Raw genomic sequence first — 26,425 nt, forward strand, 5'->3', positions numbered from 1 at the left:
AATGATTTCTGAGAAAGTGGAGCGGAATCAATAGCAAAAACAGGAATATCCTTTCCCAAAGTGCGCACCTGGAAACCATGAGTTATAGCAAATTGATTATCAATGAGATTGACAGCTGCTCCACTATCTACAAAAAATGTTCTTGCTCTCTAGCGCCACCCTGGCAGGTAGGACAAAACGGGAACTACAAGCACTACAACCTTCAATTTCCACATCAACCTTGCCAATAGTAACAGATGGAACATTTTTAGAGGACTTTTTTATTTTTGTTTCTTTATTACTCTCAAAAAACTGCCAAATGATTTATACCCCCGCAACAGAAACAAACCCTCCCATGCGGGCTGAATCTTCTATTGTCAGAGGCAAGCAAAGCCAGCTGCATGGGCTCCTGCTCAGAAGGGATTGAGAGCGACTGAGACCCCTATGCACTGAATGAGACCGCCGCACTATCCTTGGACTGAGTATGACAGGAAGGAGTGATCTCTCCTCTCTCTCCAAGACGCCTGTCAATACGAACGGCCCGAGACATGGCAGTGTCCAAGGAGGTAGGTCTCTCATGAAAGGCAAATGCATCTTTCAATCCCTCTGAAAGACCATGGCAAAATTGACTTCGGAGTGCAGCATCATTCCAACCAGTATCAGCTGCCCATCTCCAAAATTCTGAGCAGTATATCTCTGCGGATTGTTTACCCTGGCATAAAAGACGCAGTCTAGACTCAGCCAGAGCAATACGATCCGGATCATCATATATCTGACCCAGGGCTAAAAAAAAATCATCCACTGAACGGAGGGGCCGTGCCCCCACCGGCAGCGAAAAGGCCCAAGACTGAGCGTTATCCCTGAGCAGCGAGATGATGATCCCCACCCTCAGTTCCTCATCACCAGAGGAATGGGGAAGAAGGCGAAAATGGAGTTTGCAAGCCTCTCTAAAACGAACAAAATTCTCACTACCCCCAGAGAACGTATCCAGGAGCGAGATCTTAGGCTCAGAACAAATTCCATGAACGCAAGCAGAAACGGTCGCCTCAAACTGAGAGACGGTTTTCCGGAGATCTGCTACCTCCAGTAAAGGCCCTGCATGCGGTCAATGAAGGTTGAAACCGGATCCATGCTTAAGACGGTTTTGGCGGTTTATAATGTCATGGATGGTGTAACAGAAAACAAGAAGTTACAAATAAGGATCCGACTGACTTGATCCAAAACTAAGGAACAAAAGGGTGACCCCTATTAAAGCCCTGAAGCTCTCCCTGACTGCTCAGCCCATGCAAAGATCTCAGTGATAGAAGGTTGCATGTCCACGTACCTAGACTGAGTGACACCTGCAAACCCTATAACAGTGAGGGGACACGACCACCAGCTCCCTGCACTTAATACGGAGGGAGTCAGGGTCACCTAGAACCAAGCCAACAGGAAAACAACAAATACAGAAATAGACTTATCTGAAAACCCAGCTGTAGCAACTTCTAGCAGTGAGCACAATCCAGGATGTAATATAAACCGCAAGGTGAGGCAGTATGGGGAGGAGATATATAGGGAGGCAATCACTGCTAATAGATGACAGCTGGGAGAGGGAGGAGAGATGTCAAAATGAAAGCAAAACAACAGAAGATCATGCAGGAGGTACTGAAGAACGTCTATCAGAACTTCTCAGAGATCTGGTGGTGACACACCTCCACTAATAATAACCCCTAAAATCATCAGTGTCACCCCGCAGTAATAATAAAACCTTTATTTGTCAGTGTCACCCCACAGTAATCATGAACTCTCTAATCACCAGTGTCACCTGCAGTAATCATGAACCCTCCAATCGTCAGTGTCACCCGGAAGTAATAATGAACCCTCTAATCGTTAATGTCACCACACAGTAATTATAAACCCGCTAATTATTAGTGTCACTCGGCAGTAATAATAAACTCTCTAATCATAAGTGACAACCCACAGTAATAAAGAACCCTCTAATCATCAGTGTCACCCCGCAGTAATAATGAACCCTCTAATCATCAGTGTCACCCCGCAGTAATAATGAACCCTCTAATCATCAGTGTCACCCGGCAGTAATAATGAACCCTCTAATCATCAGTGACAACCCCGCAGTAATAATGAACCCTCTAATCATCAGTGTCACCCTGCAGTAATAAAGAACCCTCTAATCATCAGTGTCACCCCGCAGTAATAATGAACCCTCTAATCATCAGTGACACCCCGCAGTAATAATGAACCCTCTAATCATCAGTGTCACCCCGCAGTAATAATGAACCCTCTAATCATCAGTGACACCCCGCAGTAATAATGAACCCTCTAATCATCAGTGACACCCCGCAGTAATAATGAACCCTCTAATCATCAGTGTCACCCCGCAGTAATAATGAACCCTCTAATCATCAGTGTCACCCCGCAGTAATAATGAACCCTCTAATCATCAGTGACACCCCGCAGTAATAATGAACCCTCTAATCATCAGTGACACCCCGCAGTAATAATGAACCCTCTAATCATCAGTGACACCCCGCAGTAATAATGAACCCTCTAATCATCAGTGTCACCCCGCAGTAATCATGAACCCTCTAATCATCAGTGTCACCCCGCAGTAATCATGAAATCTCTAACCGTCAGTGTCACCCCGCAGTAATCATGAACCCTCTAATCATCAGTGTCACCCCGCAGTAATCATGAAATCTCTAACCGTCAGTGTCACCCCGCAGTAATAATGAACCCTCTAATCATCAGTGTCACCCGGCAGTAATAATGAACCCTCTAATCATCAGTGTCAACCCGCAGTAATCATGAACCCTCTAATCATCAGTGTCACCCTGCAGTAATAATGAACCCTCTAATCATCAGTGTCACCCCGCAGTAATCATTAACCCTCTAATCATCAGTGTCACCCCGCAGTAATCATGAAATCTCTAACCGTCAGTGTCACCCCGCAGTAATAATGAACCCTCTAATCATCAGTGACACCCCGCAGTAATCATGAAATCTCTAACCGTCAGTGTCACTCAAGTCCGAAGTGATAATGAACCCTCTAATCATCAGTGTCACCCCACAGTAATAATGAACCCTCTAATCATCAGTGTCACCCCGCAGTAATAATGAACCCTCTAATCATCAGTGTCACCCCGCAGTAATCATGAACCCTCTAATCATCAGTGTCACCCCGCAGTAATCATGAACCCTCTAATCATCAGTGTCACCCCGCAGTAATCATGAAATCTCTAATCATCAGTGACACCCCTCAGTAATAATGAACCCTCTAATCATCAGTGACACCCCGCAGTAATAATGAACCCTCTAATCATCAGTGACACCCGGCAGTAATAATGAACCCTCTAATTATCAGTGACACCCCGCAGTAATAATGAACCCTCTAATCATCAGTGACACCCGGCAGTAATAATGAACCCTCTAATCATCAGTGTCACCCCGCAGTAATCATGAACCCTCTAATCATCAGTGTCACCCCGCAGTAATCATGAACCCTCTAATCATCAGTGTCACCCCGCAGTAATCATGAAATCTCTAACCGTCAGTGTCACCCCGCAGTAATAATGAACCCTCTAATCATCAGTGTCACCCCGCAGTAATCATGAAATCTCTAACCGTCAGTGTCACCCCGCAGTAATAATGAACCCTCTAATCATCAGTGTCACCCCGCAGTAATAATGAACCCTCTAATCATCAGTGACACCCCGCAGTAATAATGAACCCTCTAATCATCAGTGACACCCCGCAGTAATAATGAACCCTCTAATCATCAGTGACACCCCGCAGTAATCATGAAATCTCTAACCGTCAATGTCACCCCGCAGTAATCATGAAATCTCTAATCATCAGTGACACCCCGCAGTAATAATGAACCCTCTAATCATCAGTGACACCCCGCAGTAATAATGAACCCTCTAATCATCAGTGACACCCCGCAGTAATCATGAAATCTCTAACCGTCAGTGTCACCCGGCAGTAATAAAGAACCCTCTAATCGTCAATGTCACCCGGCAGTAATGATGAACTCTCTAATCATCAGTGTCACCTGGCAGTATTCATGAACCCTCTAATCATCAGTGTCACCCCGCAGTAATAAAGTACCCTCTAATCATCAGTGTCACCCGGCAGTAATAATGAATCCTCTAATCATCAATGTCACCCGGCAGTAATAATCAACACTCGAATCATCAGTGTCACCTGGCAGTATTCATGAACCCTCTAATCGTCAGTGTCACCCCGCAGTAATAATCAACACTTTAATCATCAGTGTCACTCACCCCACAGCAAAAATGAACCCTCTAATCATCAGTGTCACCTGGCAGTATTCATGAACCCTCTAATCGTCAGTGTCACCCGGCAGTAATAATCAACACTCTAATCGTCAGTGTCACCCCGCAGTAATAATCAACACTCGAATCATCAGTGTCACCTGGCAGTATTCATGAACCCTCTAATCGTCAGTGTCACCTGGCAGTATTCATGAACCCTCTAATCGTCAGTGTCACCCCGCAGTAATAATCAACACTTTAATCATCAGTGTCACCCTACAGTAATAATGAACCCTCTAATCATCAGTGTCACCCCCCCCAGTAATCAGGATAACTCTAATCATCAGTGTCACCCGGAAGTAATAATGCACCTTCTAATCATCAGTGTCACCACGCAGTAATAATGAACCCTCTAATCGTAGGTGTCACTTTGCAGTAATCATAAGCCATCTAATTATCAGTGTCACCAGGCAGTAATAATGAACCCTGGAGTCATCAGTGTTACCCCGCAGTATTAGTAACCCCAGAGGTAGGAGCACAAACAATCACTACCGTCTTCCAATAAAACCTGGAATGATTGGTCTCATCCAGTAACAACTGAAATCACCAGTGTCATCCAATAACACCTAAAAATCACCAGTGTCATCCAGTAACACCTAAAAATCACCAGTGTCATCCAGTAACACCTGGAATCACCAGTGTCATCCAGTAACACCTGGAATCACCAGTGTCATCCAGTAACACCTGGAATCACCAGTGTCATCCAGTAACACCTGGAATCACCAGTGTCATCCAGTAACACCTGAAATCACCAGTGTCATCCAGTAACACCTGAAATCACCAGTGTCATCCAGTAACACCTGGAATCACCAGTGTCATCCAGTAACACCTGGAATCACCAGTGTCATCCAGTAACACCTGGAATCACCAGTGTCATCCAGTAACACCTGGAATCACCAGTGTCATCCAGTAACACCTGGAATCACCAGTGTCATCCAGTAACACCTGGAATCACCAGTGTCATCCAGTAACACCTGGAATCACCAGTGTCATCCAGTAACACCTGGAATCACCAGTGTCATCCAGTAACACCTGGAATCACCAGTGTCATCCAGTAACACCTGGAATCACCAGTGTCATCCAGTAACACCTGGAATCACCAGTGTCATCCAGTAACACCTGGAATCACCAGTGTCATCCAGTAACACCTGGAATCACCAGTGTCATCCAGTAACACCTGGAATCACCAGTGTCATCCAGTAACACCTGGAATCACCAGTGTCATCCAGTAACACCTGGAATCACCAGTGTCATCCAGTAACACCTGGAATCACCAGTGTCATCCAGTAACACCTGGAATCACCAGTGTCATCCAGTAACACCTGGAATCACCAGTGTCATCCAGTAACACCTGGAATCACCAGTGTCATCCAGTAACACCTGGAATCACCAGTGTCATACAGTAACACCTGGAATCACCAGTGTCATCCAACAACACCTGGAATCACCAGTGTCATCCAACAACACCTGGAATCACCAGTGTCATCCAACAACACCTGGAATCACCAGTGTCATCCAACAACACCTGGAATCACCAGTGTCATCCAACAACACCTGCAATCGCCAGTGTCATCCAACAACACCTGCAATCGCCAGTGTCATCCAATAACACCTGCAATCACCAGTGTCATCCAATAACACCTGCAATCACCAGTGTCATCCAATAACACCTGGAATCACCAGTGTCATCCAGTAACACCTGGAATCACCAGTGTCATCCAGTAACACCTGAATCACCAGTGTCATCCAGTAACACCTGAAATCACCAGTGTCATCCAGTAACACCTGAAATCACCAGTGTCATCCAGTAACACCTGGAATCACCAGTGTCATCCAGTAACACCTGGAATCACCAGTGTCATCCAGTAACACCTGGAATCACCAGTGTCATCCAGTAACACCTGGAATCACCAGTGTCATCCAGTAACACCTGGAATCACCAGTGTCATCCAGTAACACCTGGAATCACCAGTGTCATCCAGTAACACCTGGAATCACCAGTGTCATCCAGTAACACCTGGAATCACCAGTGTCATCCAGTAACACCTGGAATCACCAGTGTCATCCAGTAACACCTGGAATCACCAGTGTCATACAGTAACACCTGGAATCACCAGTGTCATACAGTAACACCTGGAATCACCAGTGTCATCCAACAACACCTGGAATCACCAGTGTCATCCAACAACACCTGGAATCACCAGTGTCATCCAACAACACCTGGAATCACCAGTGTCATCCAACAACACCTGGAATCACCAGTGTCATCCAGTAACACCTGGAATCACCAGTGTCATCCAGTAACACCTGGAATCACCAGTGTCATCCAGTAACACCTGGAATCACCAGTGTCATCCAGTAACACCTGGAATCACCAGTGTCATCCAGTAACACCTGGAATCACCAGTGTCATCCAGTAACACCTGGAATCACCAGTGTCATACAGTAACACCTGGAATCACCAGTGTCATCCAACAACACCTGGAATCACCAGTGTCATCCAACAACACCTGGAATCACCAGTGTCATCCAACAACACCTGGAATCACCAGTGTCATCCAACAACACCTGGAATCACCAGTGTCATCCAACAACACCTGGAATCACCAGTATCATCCAACAACACCTGCAATCGCCAGTGTCATCCAATAACACCTGGAATCACCAGTGTCATCCAATAACACCTGCAATCACCAGTGTCATCCAATAACACCTGCAATCACCAGTGTCATCCAATAACACCTGCAATCACCAGTGTCATCCAATAACACCTGGAATCACCAGTGTCATCCAATAACACCTGGAATCACCAGTGTCATCCAATAACACCTGGAATCACCAGTGTCATCCAATAACACCTGGAATCACCAGTGTCATCCAATAACACCTGGAATCACCAGTGTCATCCAATAACACCTGGAATCACCAGTGTCATCCAATAACACCTGGAATCACCAGTGTCATCAATAACACCTGGAATCACCAGTGTCATCCAATAACACCTGGAATCACCAGTGTCATCCAATAACACCTGGAATCACCAGTGTCATCCAATAACACCTGCAATCACCAGTGTCATCCAATAACACCTGGAATCACCAGTGTCATCCAATAACACCTGGAATCACCAGTGTCATCCAATAACACCTGGAATCACCAGTGTCATCCAATAACACCTGGAATCACCAGTGTCATCCAATAACACCTGGAATCACCAGTGTCATCCAATAACACCTGCAATCACCAATGTCATCCAATAACACCTGGAATCACCAGTGTCATCCAATAACACCTGGAATCACCAGTGTCAACCAATAACAACTGGTATCACCAGCATCATCAAATAACACCTGTAATACCCAGTGTCATCCAGTAACACCTTGAATCAGTGTTACCCAATAACACCTGGAATTACCAGTGTCAACCAAAAGCATCTGGAATCAATGTCATCCAATAACACCTGGAATCACCAGTGTCATCACCAGTGTCAACAAAAAAACACCAGGAATCACCAGTGTCAACCAAAAACATTCGGAATCACCAGTGTCAACCAAAAACATTCGGAATCACCAGTGTCAACCAAAAACAAATGGAATCACTAAGGCTACTTTCACACTTGCGTTCAGAGCAGATCCATCTGAGACGGATCCGCTCATATAATGCAGATGGTGGATCCGTTCAGAACGGATTCGTCTGCATTATATTGTAAAAAAAATTCTAAGTGTCAAAGTAGCTTCAGACACTGTAAGTCAATGGGGACGGATCCGTTTGAAAATTGAGCCATAGTGTGTCATCTTCAAACGGATCCGTCCCCATTGACTTACATTGTAAGTCTGGACGGATCCGTTTGCCTCCGCACGGCCAGGCTGCAAGAAGCGTTCAGGTGTCCGCCTGCTGAGCGGAGCGGAGGCCAAACGCTGCCAGACTGATGCATTCTGAAAGGATCCGCGTCCACTCAGAATGCATTAGAGCTGGACGGAAGCGTTCAGGGCCGCTTGTGAGAGCCTTTGAACGGAACTCACAAGCGGAGCCCCGAACGCTAGTGTGAAAGTAGCCTAATGTTACCCAATAACACCTGGAATCACCAGTATCATCCAATAACACCTGAAATCATCAGTGCCACCCAATAAAACCTGGAATCACCAGTGCCACCCAATAAAACCTGGAATCACCAGTGCCACCCAATAAAACCTGGAATCACCAGTGCCACCCAATAAAACCTGGAATCACCAGTGCCACCCAATAAAACCTGGAATCACCAGTGTCACACAATAAAACCTGGAATCACCAGTGCCACCCAATAAAACCTGGAATCACCAGTATCACCCAAGAACAACTGGAATCACCTGTGTCATCCACTAACTCCTGGAATTACTAGACTTATCCAATAAAACATGGGATCACCAATATCATCCAATAACAACTGGAATCACCAGTGTCCAACAAGAACATCTGGAATCACCAGTGTAAAGCAATAACACCTGAAATCATCCAATAACACCTAGAATCACCAGTATCATTCAATAACACCTGGAATCACCAGTATCATCCAATAACACCTGGAATCACTAGTATCATCCAATAACACCTGGAATCACCAGTATCATCCAATAACACCTGGAATCACCAGTATCATTCAATAACACCTGGAATCACCAGTATCATCCAATAACACCTGGAATCACCAGTATCATCCAATAACACCTGGAATCACCAGTATCATCCAATAACACCTGGAATCACCAGTATCATCCAATAACACCTGGAATCACCAGTATCATCCAATAACACCTAGAATCACCAGTATCATCCAATAACACCTGGAATCACCAGTATCATCCAATAACACCTAGAATAAAAAGTGTCATCCAATAACACCTGCAATCACCAGTATCATCCAATAACACCTAGAATAAAAAGTGTCATCCAATAACACCTGGAATCACCAGCATCATCCAATAACACCTGGAATCACCAGTGTCATCCAATAACACCTGGAATCACCAGTGTCATCCAATAACACCTGGAATCACCAGTGTCATCCAATAACACCTGGAATCACCAGTATCATCCAATAACACCTGGAATCACCAGCGTCATCCATAACACCTGGAATCACCAGCGTCATCCAATAACACCTGGAATCACCAGTGTCATCCAGTAACACCTGGAATCACCAGTGTCATCCAGTAACACCTGGAATCACCAGTGTCATACAGTAACACCTGGAATCACCAGTGTCATCCAACAACACCTGGAATCACCAGTGTCATCCAACAACACCTGGAATCACCAGTGTCATCCAACAACACCTGGAATCACCAGTGTCATCCAACAACACCTGGAATCACCAGTGTCATCCAACACACCTGGAATCACCAGTGTCATCCAACAACACCTGGAATCACCATGTCATCCAACAACACCTGGAATCACCAGTGTCATCCAACAACACCTGGAATCACCAGTGTCATCCAATAACACCTGCAATCACCAGTGTCATCCAATAACACCTGCAATCACCAGTGTCATCCAATAACACCTGCAATCACCAGTGTCATCCAATAACACCTGCAATCACCAGTGTCATCCAATAACACCTGGCAATCACCAGTGTCATCCAATAACACCTGGAATCACCAGTGTCATCCAATAACACCTGGAATCACCAGTGTCATCCAATAACACCTGGAATCACCAGTGTCATCCAATAACACCTGGAATCACCAGTGTCATCCAATAACACCTGGAATCACCAGTGTCATCCAATAACACCTGGAATCACCAGTGTCATCCAATAACACCTGGAATCACCAGTGTCATCCAATAACACCTGGAATCACCAGTGTCATCCAATAACACCTGGAATCACCAGTGTCATCCAATAACACCTGGAATCACCAGTGTCATCCAATAACACCTGGAATCACCAGTGTCATCCAATAACACCTGGAATCACCAGTGTCATCCAATAACACCTGCATCACCAGTGTCATCCAATAACACCTGGAATCACCAGTGTCATCCAATAACACCTGGAATCACCAGTGTCATCCAATAACACCTGGAATCACCAGTGTCATCCAATAACACCTGGAATCACCAGTGTCATCCAATAACACCTGGAATCACCAGTGTCATCCAATAACACCTGCAATCACATGTCATCCAATAACACCTGGAATCACCAGTGTCATCCAATAACACCTGGAATCACCAGTGTCAACCAATAACAACTGGTATCACCAGCATCATCAAATAACACCTGTAATACCCAGTGTCATCCAGTAACACCTTGAATCAGTGTTACCCAATAACACCTGGAATTACCAGTGTCAACCAAAAGCATCTGGAATCAATGTCATCCAATAACACCTGGAATCACCAGTGTCATCACCAGTGTCAACAAAAAAACACCAGGAATCACCAGTGTCAACCAAAAACATTCGGAATCACCAGTGTCAACCAAAAACATTCGGAATCACCAGTGTCAACCAAAAACAAATGGAATCACTAAGGCTACTTTCACACTTGCGTTCAGAGCAGATCCATCTGAGACGGATCCGCTCATATAATGCAGATGGTGGATCCGTTCAGAACGGATTCGTCTGCATTATATTGTAAAAAAAATTCTAAGTGTCAAAGTAGCTTCAGACACTGTAAGTCAATGGGGACGGATCCGTTTGAAAATTGAGCCATAGTGTGTCATCTTCAAACGGATCCGTCCCCATTGACTTACATTGTAAGTCTGGACGGATCCGTTTGCCTCCGCACGGCCAGGCTGCAAGAAGCGTTCAGGTGTCCGCCTGCTGAGCGGAGCGGAGGCCAAACGCTGCCAGACTGATGCATTCTGAAAGGATCCGCGTCCACTCAGAATGCATTAGAGCTGGACGGAAGCGTTCAGGGCCGCTTGTGAGAGCCTTTGAACGGAACTCACAAGCGGAGCCCCGAACGCTAGTGTGAAAGTAGCCTAATGTTACCCAATAACACCTGGAATCACCAGTATCATCCAATAACACCTGAAATCATCAGTGCCACCCAATAAAACCTGGAATCACCAGTGCCACCCAATAAAACCTGGAATCACCAGTGCCACCCAATAAAACCTGGAATCACCAGTGCCACCCAATAAAACCTGGAATCACCAGTGCCACCCAATAAAACCTGGAATCACCAGTGTCACACAATAAAACCTGGAATCACCAGTGCCACCCAATAAAACCTGGAATCACCAGTATCACCCAAGAACAACTGGAATCACCTGTGTCATCCACTAACTCCTGGAATTACTAGACTTATCCAATAAAACATGGGATCACCAATATCATCCAATAACAACTGGAATCACCAGTGTCAAACAAGAACATCTGGAATCACCAGTGTAAAGCAATAACACCTGAAATCATCCAATAACACCTAGAATCACCAGTATCATTCAATAACACCTGGAATCACCAGTATCATCCAATAACACCTGGAATCACTAGTATCATCCAATAACACCTGGAATCACCAGTATCATCCAATAACACCTGGAATCACCAGTATCATTCAATAACACCTGGAATCACCAGTATCATCCAATAACACCTGGAATCACCAGTGTCATCCAATAACACCTGCAATCACCAGTATCATCCAATAACACCTGCAATCACCAGTATCATCCAATAACACCTGGAATCACCAGTATCATCCAATAACACCTGCAATCACCAGTGTCATCCAATAACACCTGGAATCACCAGTATCATCCAATAACACCTGCAATCACCAGTATCATCCAATAACACCTGGAATCACCAGTATCATCCAATAACACCTGGAATCACCAGTATCATCCAATAACACCTGGAATCACCAGTATCATCCAATAACACCTAGAATCACCAGTATCATCCAATAACACCTGGAATCACCAGTATCATCCAATAACACCTAGAATAAAAAGTGTCATCCAATAACACCTGCAATCACCAGTATCATCCAATAACACCTAGAATAAAAAGTGTCATCCAATAACACCTGGAATCACCAGCATCATCCAATAACACCTGGAATCACCAGTGTCATCCAATAACACCTGGAATCACCAGTGTCATCCAATAACACCTGGAATCACCAGTGTCATCCAATAACACCTGGAATCACCAGTATCATCCAATAACACCTGGAATCACCAGCGTCATCCAATAACACCTGGAATCACCAGCGTCATCCAGTAACACCTGGAATCACCAGTGTCATCCAGTAACACCTGGAATCACCAGTGTCATCCAGTAACACCTGGAATCACCAGTGTCATACAGTAACACCTGGAATCACCAGTGTCATCCAACAACACCTGGAATCACCAGTGTCATCCAACAACAACCTGGAATCACCAGTGTCATCCAACAACACCTGGAATCACCAGTGTCATCCAACAACACCTGGAATCACCAGTGTCATCCAACAACACCTGGAATCACCAGTGTCATCCAACAACACCTGGAATCACCAGTGTCATCCAACAACACCTGGAATCACCAGTGTCATCCAACAACACCTGGAATCACCAGTATCATCCAATAACACCTGCAATCGCCAGTGTCATCCAATAACACCTGGAATCACCAGTGTCATCCAATAACACCTGCAATCACCAGTGTCATCCAATAACACCTGCAATCACCAGTGTCATCCAATAACACCTGGAATCACCAGTGTCATCCAATAACACCTGGAATCACCAGTGTCATCCAATAACACCTGGAATCACCAGTGTCATCCAATAACACCTGGAATCACCAGTGTCATCCAATAACACCTGGAATCACCAGTGTCATCCAATAACACCTGGAATCACCAGTGTCATCCAATAACACCTGGAATCACCAGTGTCATCCAATAACACCTGGAATCACCAGTGTCATCCAATAACACCTGGAAGCACCAGTGTCATCCAATAACACCTGGAATCACCAGTGTCATCCAATAACACCTGCAATCACCAGTGTCATCCAATAACACCTGGAATCACCAGTGTCATCCAATAACACCTGGAATCACCAGTGTCATCCAATAACACCTGGAATCACCAGTGTCATCCAATAACACCTGGAATCACCAGTGTCATCCAATAACACCTGGAATCACCAGTGTCATCCAATAACACCTGGAATCACCAGTGTCATCCAATAACACCTGGAATCACCAGTATCATCCAATAACACCTGCAATCACCAATGTCATCCAATAACACCTGGAATCACCAGTGTCATCCAATAACACCTGGAATCACCAGTGTCAACCAATAACAACTGGTATCACCAGCATCATCAAATAACACCTGTAATACCCAGTGTCATCCAGTAACACCTTGAATCAGTGTTACCCAATAACACCTGGAATTACCAGTGTCAACCAAAAGCATCTGGAATCAATGTCATCCAATAACACCTGGAATCACCAGTGTCATCACCAGTGTCAACAAAAAAACACCAGGAATCACCAGTGTCAACCAAAAACATTCGGAATCACCAGTGTCAACCAAAAACATTCGGAATCACCAGTGTCAACCAAAAACAAATGGAATCACTAAGGCTACTTTCACACTTGCGTTCAGAGCAGATCCATCTGAGACGGATCCGCTCATATAATGCAGATGGTGGATCCGTTCAGAACGGATTCGTCTGCATTATATTGTAAAAAAAATTCTAAGTGTCAAAGTAGCTTCAGACACTGTAAGTCAATGGGGACGGATCCGTTTGAAAATTGAGCCATAGTGTGTCATCTTCAAACGGATCCGTCCCCATTGACTTACATTGTAAGTCTGGACGGATCCGTTTGCCTCCGCACGGCCAGGCTGCAAGCAGCGTTCAGGTGTCCGCCTGCTGAGCGGAGCGGAGGCCAAACGCTGCCAGACTGATGCATTCTGAAAGGATCCGCGTCCACTCAGAATGCATTAGAGCTGGACGGAAGCGTTCAGGGCCGCTTGTGAGAGCCTTTGAACGGAACTCACAAGCGGAGCCCCGAACGCTAGTGTGAAAGTAGCCTAATGTTACCCAATAACACCTGGAATCACCAGTATCATCCAATAACACCTGAAATCACCAGTGCCACCCAATAAAACCTGGAATCACCAGTGCCACCCAATAAAACCTGGAATCACCAGTGCCACCCAATAAAACCTGGAATCACCAGTGCCACCCAATAAAACCTGGAATCACCAGTGCCACACAATAAAACCTGGAATCACCAGTGCCACCCAATAAAACCTGGAATCACCAGTATCACCTGTGTCATCCACTAACTCCTGGAATTACTAGACTTATCCAATAAAACATGGGATCACCAATATCATCCAATAACAACTGGAATCACCAGTGTCCAACAAGAACATCTGGAATCACCAGTGTAAAGCAATAACACCTGAAATCATCCAATAACACCTAGAATCACCAGTATCATCCAATAACACCTGGAATCACCAGTATCATCCAATAACACCTGGAATCACTAGTATCATCCAATAACACTTGGAATCACCAGTATCATCCAATAACACCTGGAATCACCAGTATCATTCAATAACACCTGGAATCACCAGTATCATCCAATAACACCTGGAATCACCAGTATCATCCAATAACACCTGGAATCACCAGTATCATCCAATAACACCTGGAATCACCAGTATCATCCAATAACACCTGGAATCACCAGTATCATCCAATAACACCTGGAATCACCAGTATCATCCAATAACACCTAGAATCACCAGTATCATCCAATAACACCTGGAATCACCAGTATCATCCAATAACACCTAGAATAAAAAGTGTCATCCAATAACACCTGGAATCACCAGTATCATCCAATAACACCTAGAATAAAAAGTGTCATCCAATAACACCTGGAATCACCAGCATCATCCAATAACACCTGGAATCACCAGTGTCATCCAATAACACCTGGAATCACCAGTGTCATCCAATAACACCTGGAATCACCAGTGTCATCCAATAACACCTGGAATCACCAGTATCATCCAATAACACCTGGAATCACCAGCGTCATCCAATAACACCTGGAATCACCAGCGTCATCCAATAAAACCTGGAATCACCAGTGTCATCCAATAACACCTGGAATCACCAGCATCATCCAATAACACCTGGAATCACCAGTGTCATCCAATAACACCTGCAATCACCAGTGTCATCCAATAACACCTGCAATCACCAGTGTCATCCAATAACACCTGCAATCACCAGTGTCATCCAATAACAGCTGGAATCACCAGTATCATCTAATAACACCTGGAATCACCAGTGTCATCCAATAACAGCTGGAATCACCAGTATCATCTAATAACACCTGGAATCACCAGTGTCATCCAATAACAGCTGGAATCACCAGTATCATCTAATAACACCTGGAATCACCAGTGACAACCAAAACTATCTGGAATCACCAGTGTCAACCAAAACTATCTGGAATCACCAGTGTCAACCAAAACTATCTGGTATCACCAGTGTCAACCAAAAATACAAGGAATCACCAGTGTCCACCAAAAACACCTGGAATCACCAGTATCATCCAATAACACCTGGAATCACTAAAGTCAACATCACAGAGCAGTAATGCACTTGGAATCATAAATGTCAACCTCAAATAATAATTGGAACATAAATTACACCTAGCAGTAGTAATAGACATAAAAACCATCAGAATCAGCCCAAATTAAACCTAGTGCTAGCAGTGCCACTCACCATAAATGACACCTGGAACCATCAGTGTGAGCAGTAAATACGCCCCCAAAAAAACACCAAAATCTACATGTTAACGTAAGGAGTAATAATAGATCCTCACTAATAATCACACCCAAACCTACAAGTTACACCCGTCACTAATAATCACACCCAAACCTACAAGTTACACCCATCACTAATAATCACACCCAAACCAACAAGTTACACTCGTCACTAATAATCACACCCAAACCAACAAGTTACACTCGTCACTAATAATCACACCCAAACCTACAAGTTACACCCGTCACTAATAATCACACCCAAACCTACAAGTTACACCCGTCACTAATAATCACACCCAAACCTACAAGTTACACCCGTCACTAATAATCACACCCAAACCTACAAGTTACACCCGTCACTAATAATCACACCCAAACCTACAAGTTACACCCGTCACTAATAATCACACCCAAACCCACAAGTTACACCCGTCACTAATAATCACACCCAAACCCACAAGTTACACCCGTCACTAATAATCACACCCAAACCTACAAGTTACACCCGTCACTAATAATCACACCCAAACCTACAAGTTACACCCGTCACTAATAATCACACCCAAACCTACAAGTTACACCCGTCAGTAATAATCACACCCAAACCTACAAGTTACACCCGTCACTAATAATCACACCCAAACCTACAAGTTACACCCGTCACTAATAATCACACCCAAACCTACAAGTTACACCCGTCAGTAATAATCACACCCAAACCTACAAGTTACACCTGTCACTAATAATCACACCCAAACATACAAGTTACACCTGTCAGTAATAATAATAATGTGCCCCCTTCACATTCTGCTCCCCACCACCCCCGTACACACACTGCCGACCCCCCACAAACAGCTCAGCCCCTCGGGTGTCATTGTCACCCCCGGGCACACGCCGCCCCCGCCCGCAGAGGTCACCCGCTCGGTCTCACCTCTGGGCTCCGGTCCTGCCCGGATTTTGTGCCGGGTGTGAGCAGAGGGCGGCGCCGGGCGGCTCATGTGAAGGCGGGCGGCATCTTCCAGGCGCAGCGGTGACCCGGCCGCCCCAGTCTCCAGCGTGTCCGGCTCCGGCGCTGTCCCTGGTGCTGCAGAGGATCCGGATACTCCCACAATGCACCGCGACCACTGCACTGACGTCACGGCCTGCAACACACCCACTGACACAATGTAACACTGTACACACAGCAACTATACAATGTAACACTACACACAGCATCTATACAATGTAACACTACACACAGCATCTATACAATGTAACACTACACACAGCACCTATACAATGTAACACTATACACAGCACCTATACAATGTAACACTATACACAGCACCTATACAATGTAACACTACACACACAGCACCTATACAATGTAACACTACACACAGCACCTATACAATGTAACACTATACACAGCACCTATACAATGTAACACTACACACACAGCACCTATACAATGTAACACTACACACAGCACCTATACAATGTAACACTACACACAGCACCTATACAATGTAACACTATACACAGCACCTATACAATGTAACACTATACACAGCACCTATACAATGTAACACTATACACAGCATCTATACAATGTAACACTACACACAGCATCTATACAATGTAACACTACACACAGCACCTATACAATGTAACACTACACACAGCAACTATACAATGTAACACTATACACAGCACCTATACAATGTAACACTATACACAGCACCTATACAATGTAACACTATACACAGCAACTATACAATGTAACACTATACACAGCACCTATACAATGTAACACTATACACAGCATCTATACAATGTAACACTACACACAGCATCTATACAATGTAACACTATACACAGCTTCTATACAATGTAACACTATACACAGCACCTATACAATGTAACAATATACACAGCACCTATACAATGTAACACTACACACACAGCACCTATACAATGTAACACTACACACAGCACCTATACAATGTAACACTATACACAGCACCTATACAATGTAACACTACACACACAGCACCTATACAATGTAACACTACACACAGCACCTATACAATGTAACACTACACACAGCACCTATACAATGTAACACTATACACAGCATCTATACAATGTAACACTACACACAGCACCTATACAATGTAACACTATACACAGCACCTATACAATGTAACACTATACACAGCACCTATACAATGTAACACTATACACAGCAACTATACAATGTAACACTATACACAGCAACTATACAATGTAACACTATACACAGCAACTATACAATGTAACACTATACACAGCTCCTATACAATGTAACACTACACACAGCATCTATACAATGTAACACTACACACACAGCACCTATACAATGTAACACTACACACAGCACCTATACAATGTAACACTACACACAGCACCTATACAATGTAACACTATACACAGCACCTATACAATGTAACACTACACACAGCACCTATACAATGTAACACTATACACAGCATCTATACAATGTAACACTACACACAGCATCTATACAATGTAACACTACACACAGCACCTATACAATGTAACACTACACACAGCAACTATACAATGTAACACTATACACAGCACCTATACAATGTAACACTATACACAGCACCTATACAATGTAACACTATACACAGCATCTATACAATGTAACACTATACACAGCACCTATACAATGTAACACTATACACAGCACCTATACAATGTAACACTATACACAGCATCTATACAATGTAAGACTATACACAGCAACTATACAATGTAACACTACACACAGCATCTATACAATGTAACACTACACACAGCATCTATACAATGTAACACTACACACAGCACCTATACAATGTAACACTATACACACAGCAACTATACAATGTAACACTATACACAGCACCTATACAATGTAACACTATACACAGCAACTATACAATGTAACACTATACACAGCATCTATACAATGTAACACTACACACAGCACCTATACAATGTAACACTATACACAGCACCTATACAATGTAACACTATACACAGCAACTATACAATGTAACACTATACACAGCAACTATACAATGTAACACTATACACAGCAACTATACAATGTAACACTACACACAGCATCTATACAATGTAACACTACACACAGCATCTATACAATGTAACACTACACACAGCACCTATACAATGTAACACTATACACAGCACCTATACAATGTAACACTATACACAGCACCTATACAATGTAACACTATACACAGCAACTATACAATGTAACACTATACACAGCACCTATACAATGTAACACTATACACAGCATCTATACAATGTAACACTACACACAGCATCTATACAATGTAACACTACACACAGCACCTATACAATGTAACACTATACACAGCACCTATACAATGTAACACTATACACATCACCTATACAATGTAACACTATACACAGCAACTATACAATGTAACACTATACACAGCACCTATACAATGTAACACTATACACAGCAACTATACAATGTAACACTACACACAGCACCTATACAATGTAACACTATACACAGCAACTATACAATGTAACACTATACACAGCTCCTATACAATGTAACACTATATACAGCATCTATACAATGTAACACTATACACAGCAACTATACAATGTAACACTATACACAGCACCTATACAATGTAACACTATACACAGCAACTATACAATGTAACACTACACACAGCAACTATACAATGTAACACTACACACAGCACCTATACAATGTAACACTATACACAGCACCTATACAATGTAACACTATACACAGCACCTATACAATGTAACACTATACACAGCACCTATACAATGTAACACTACACACAGCACCTATACAATGTAACACTACACACAGCAACTATACAATGTAACACTATACACAGCACCTATACAATGTAACACTACACACAGCACCTATACAATGTAACACTACACACAGCACCTATACAATGTAACACTATACACAGCAACTATACAATGTAACACTACACACAGCAACTATACAATGTAACACTATACACAGCACCTATACAATGTAACACTACACACAGCATCTATACAATGTAACACTACACACAGCACCTATACAATGTAACACTATACACAGCACCTATACAATGTAACACTATACACAGCACCTATACAATGTAACACTATACACAGCACTTATACAATGTAACACTATACACAGCACCTATACAATGTAACACTATACACAGCACTTATACAATGTAACACTATACACAGCACCTATACATTGTAACACTATACACAGCATCTATACAATGTAACACTATACACAGCACCTATACAATGTAACACTACACACAGCAACTATACAATGTAACACTATACACAGCAACTATACAATGTAACACTACACACAGCACCTATACAATGTAACACTATACACAGCACTTATACAATGTAACACTACACACAGCATCTATACAATGTAACACTATACACAGCACCTATACAATGTAACACTATACACAGCTCCTATACAATGTAACACTATACACAGCTCCTATACAATGTAACACTGTACACACAGCAACTATACAATGTAACACTACACACAGCACCTATACAATGTAACACTATACACAGCACCTATACAATGTAACACTATACACAGCACCTATACAATGTAACACTATACACAGCACTTATACAATGTAACACTACACACAGAACCTATACAATGTAACACTACACACAGCACCTATACAATGTAACACTACACACAGCAACTATACAATGTAACACTACACACAGCACCTATACAATGTAACACTACACACAGCACCTATACAATGTAACACTACACACAGCACCTATACAATGTAACACTATACACAGCAACTATACAATGTAACACTATACACAGCACCTATACAATGTAACACTATACACAGCAACTATACAATGTAACACTACACACAGCACCTATACAATGTAACACTATACACAGCACCTATACAATGTAACACTATACACAGCATCTATACAATGTAACACTATACACAGCAACTATACAATGTAACACTACACACAGCAACTATACAATGTAACACTACACACAGCACCTATACAATGTAACACTACACACAGCAACTATACAATGTAACACTACACACAGCAACTATACAATGTAACACTACACACAGCAACTATACAATGTAACACTATACACAGCACCTATACAATGTAACACTACACACAGCACCTATACAATGTAACACTACACACAGCAACTATACAATGTAACACTATACACAGCACCTATACAATGTAACACTATACACAGCAACTATACAATGTAACACTACACACAGCAACTATACAATGTAACACTACACACACAGCACCTATACAATGTAACACTATACACAGCACCTATACAATGTAATACTATACACAGCTCCTATACAATGTAACACTACACACAGCATCTATACAATGTAACACTACACACAGCATCTATACAATGTAACACTATACACAGCAACTATACAATGTAACACTACACACAGCACCTATACAATGTAACACTACACACAGCACCTATACAATGTAACACTATACACAGCAACTATACAATGTAACACTGTACACAGCAACTATACAATATAACACTATACACAGCAACTATACAATGTAACACTATACACAGCACCTATACAATGTAACACTACACACAGCACCTATACAATGTAACACTACACACAGCACCTATACAATGTAACACTATACACAGCACCTATACAATGTAACACTACACACAGCACCTATACAATGTAACACTACACACAGCACCTATACAATGTAACACTACACACAGCACCTATACAATGTAACACTATACACAGCAACTATACAATGTAACACTATACACAGCAACTATACAATGTAACACTGTACACACAGCACCTATACATTGTAACACTATACACAGCACCTATACAATGTAACACTATACACAGCAACTATACAATGTAACACTATACACAGCATCTATACAATGTAACACTATACACAGCAACTATACAATGTAACACTATACACAGCACCTATACAATGTAACACTACACACAGCACCTATACAATGTAACACTACACACAGCACCTATACAATGTAACACTACACACAGCAACTATACAATGTAACACTACACACAGCACCTATACAATGTAACACTATACACAGCACCTATACAATGTAACACTATACACAGCACCTATACAATGTAACACTATACACAGCACTTTTACATTGTAACACTATACACAGCACCTATACAATGTAACACTATACACAGCAACTATACAATGTAACACTATACACAGCACCTATACAATGTAACACTATACACAGCACCTATACAATGTAACACTATACACAGCACATATACAATGTAACACTATACACAGCATCTATACAATGTAACACTACACACAGCACCTATACAATGTAACACTATACACAGCATCTATACAATGTAACACTATACACAGCACATATACAATGTAACACTATACACAGCACCTATACAATGTAACACTATACACAGCACCTATACAATGTAACACTATACACAGCATCTATACAATGTAACACTATACACAGCACATATACAATGTAACACTATACACAGCATCTATACAATGTAACACTACACACAGCACCTATACAATGTAACACTATACACAGCACCTATACAATGTAACACTACACACAGCAACTATACAATGTAACACTACACACACAGCAACTATACAATGTAACACTATACACAGCATCTATACAATGTAACACTATACACAGCATCTATACAATGTAACACTATACACAGCTTCTATACAATGTAACACTATACACAGCAACTATACAATGTAACACTATACACAGCAACTATACAATGTAACACTATACACAGCACCTATACAATGTAACACTATACACAGCAACTATACAATGTAACACTACACACAGCACCTATACAATGTAACACTACACACAGCACCTATACAATGTAACACGACACACAGCATCTATACAATGTAACACTATACACAGCACCTATACAATGTAACACTATACACAGCTTCTATACAATGTAACACTATACACAGCAACTATACAATGTAACACTATACACAGCATCTATACAATGTAACACTATACACAGCATCTATACAATGTAACACTATACACAGCACCTATACAATGTAACACTATACACACAGCAACTATACAATGTAACACTATACACAGCAACTATACAATGTAACACTACACACAGCAACTATACAATGTAACACTATACACAGCATCTATACAATGTAACACTATACACAGCACCTATACAATGTAACACTATACACAGCAACTATACAATGTAACACTACACACAGCACCTATACAATGTAACACTATACACAGCAACTACACAATGTAACACTACACACACAGCAACTATACAATGTAACACTATATACAGCATCTATACATTGTAACACTATACACAGCACCTATACAATGTAACACTATACACAGCATCTATACAATGTAACACTATACACAGCTTCTATACAATGTAACACTATACACAGCAACTATACAATGTAACACTATACACAGCAACTATACAATGTAACACTATACACAGCACCTATACAATGTAACACTATACACAGCAACTATACAATGTAACACTACACACAGCACCTATACAATGTAACACTACACACAGCACCTATACAATGTAACACGACACACAGCATCTATACAATGTAACACTATACACAGCAACTATACAATGTAACACTATACACAGCACCTATACAATGTAACACTATACACAGCACCTATACAATGTAACACTATACACAGCAACTATACAATGTAACACTATACACAGCACCTATACAATGTAACACTATACACAGCACTTATACAATGTAACACTATACACAGCATCTATACAATGTAACACTATACACAGCATCTATACAATGTAACACTATACACAGCACCTATACAATGTAACACTATACACAGCACTTATACAATGTAACACTATACACAGCATCTATACAATGTAACACTATACACAGCATCTATACAATGTAACACTATACACAGCACCTATACAATGTAACACTATACACACAGCAACTATACAATGTAACACTATACACAGCAACTATACAATGTAACACTACACACAGCAACTATACAATGTAACACTATACACAGCATCTATACAATGTAACACTATACACAGCATCTATACAATGTAACACTATACACAGCACCTATACAATGTAACACTATACACACAGCAACTATACAATGTAACACTATACACAGCAACTATACAATGTAACACTACACACAGCACCTATACAATGTAACACTATACACAGCAACTACACAATGTAACACTACACACACAGCAACTATACAATGTAACACTATATACAGCATCTATACATTGTAACACTATACACATCACCTATACAATGTAACACTATACACAGCAACTATACAATGTAACACTATACACAGCAACTATACAATGTAACACTATACACAGCAACTATACAATGTAACACTATACACAGCAACTATACAATGTAACACTACACACAGCACCTATACAATGTAACACTATACACAGCACTTATACAATGTAACACTATACACAGCACCTATACAATGTAACACTATACACAGCACCTATACAATGTAACACTATACACAGCACCTATACAATGTAACACTATACACAGCACCTATACAATGTAACACTACACACAGCAACTATACAATGTAACACTATACACAGCAATTATACAATGTAACACTACACACAGAACCTATACAATGTAACACTATACACAGCAATTATACAATGTAACACTACACACACAGAACATACAATACAGACCAAAAAATTGGACACACCTTTTTTATTCAAAGAGTTTTCTTTATTTTCATGACTATGACAATTGTAGATTCACACTGAAGGCATCAAAACTATGAATTATCACATGTGGAATTATATACATAACAAAAAAGTGTGAAACAACTGAAAATATGTCATATTCTAGGTTCTTCAAAGTAGCCACCTTTGGCTTTGATTACTGCTTTGCACACTCTTGGCATTCTCTTGATGAGCTTCAAGAGGTAGTCACCTGAAATGGTCTTCCAGCAGTCTTGAAGGAGTTCCCAGAGATGCTCAGCACTTGTTGGCCCTTTTGCCTTCACTCTGCGGTCCAGCTCACCCCAAACCATCTCGATTGGGTTCAGGTCCGGTGACTGTGGAGGCCAGGTCATCTGGCGCAGCACCCCATCACTCTCCTTCATGGTCAAATACCCCTTACACAGCCTGGAGGTGTGTTTGGGGTCATTGTCCTGTTGAAAAATAAATGATGGTCCAACTAAACGCAAACCGGATGGAATAGCATGCCGCTGCAAGATGCTGTGGTAGCCATGCTGGTTCAGTATGCCTTCAATTCTGAATAAATCCCCAACAGTGTCCCCAGCAAAGCACCCCCCCCACACCATCACACCTCCTCCTCCATGCTTTACGGTGGGAACCAGGCATGTAGAGTCCATCCGTTCACCTTTTCTGCGTCGCACAAAGACACGGTGGTTGGAACCAAAGATCTCAAATTTGGACTCATCCGACCAAAGCACAGATTTCCACTGGTCTAATGTCCATTCCTTGTGTTCTTTAGCCCAAACCAGTCTCTTCTGCTTGTTGCCTGTCCTCAGCAGTGGTTTCCTAGCAGATCTTCTACCATGAAGGCCTGATTCACACAGTCTCCTCTTACCAGTTGTTCTAGAGATGTGTCTGCTGCTAGAACTCTGGGTGGCATTGACCTGGTCTCTAATCTGAGCTGCTGTTAACCTGCGATTTCTGAGGCTGGTGACTCGGATGAACTTCTCCTCCGCAGCAGAGGTGACTCTTGGTCTTCCTTTCCTGGGGCGGTCCGCATGTGAGCCAGTTTCTTTGTAGCGCTTGATGGTTTTTATGACTGCACTTGGGGACACTTTCAAAGTTTTCCCAATTTTTCAGACTGACTGACCTTCATTTCTTAAAGTAATGATGGCCACCTACTTAGCTGCTTTTTTCTTGCCATAATACAAATTCTAACAGTCTATTCAGTAGGACTATCAGCTGTGTATCCACCTGACTTCTCCACAACGCAA

At 42.2% G+C, this 26,425-nt stretch overlaps 1 protein-coding gene across 1 annotated transcript in view; it reads right to left on the minus strand.

Moving 5' to 3' along the window:
• The window catches only part of TTBK1 (tau tubulin kinase 1), a 196,635-nt gene extending 179,456 nt beyond the window's left edge, over positions 1–17,179 (minus strand). The window contains exon 1 of the mRNA XM_044292297.1: positions 17,045–17,179. The gene's annotated coding sequence lies outside the window, so the exon portion shown is untranslated. The remainder of the gene's footprint in view (positions 1–17,044) is intronic.
• Positions 17,180–26,425: the final 9,246 nt, after the last annotated feature.

Source organism: Bufo gargarizans, chromosome 4 (assembly GCF_014858855.1).
Source record: "Bufo gargarizans isolate SCDJY-AF-19 chromosome 4, ASM1485885v1, whole genome shotgun sequence".
NCBI lineage: Eukaryota > Metazoa > Chordata > Amphibia > Anura > Bufonidae > Bufo > Bufo gargarizans.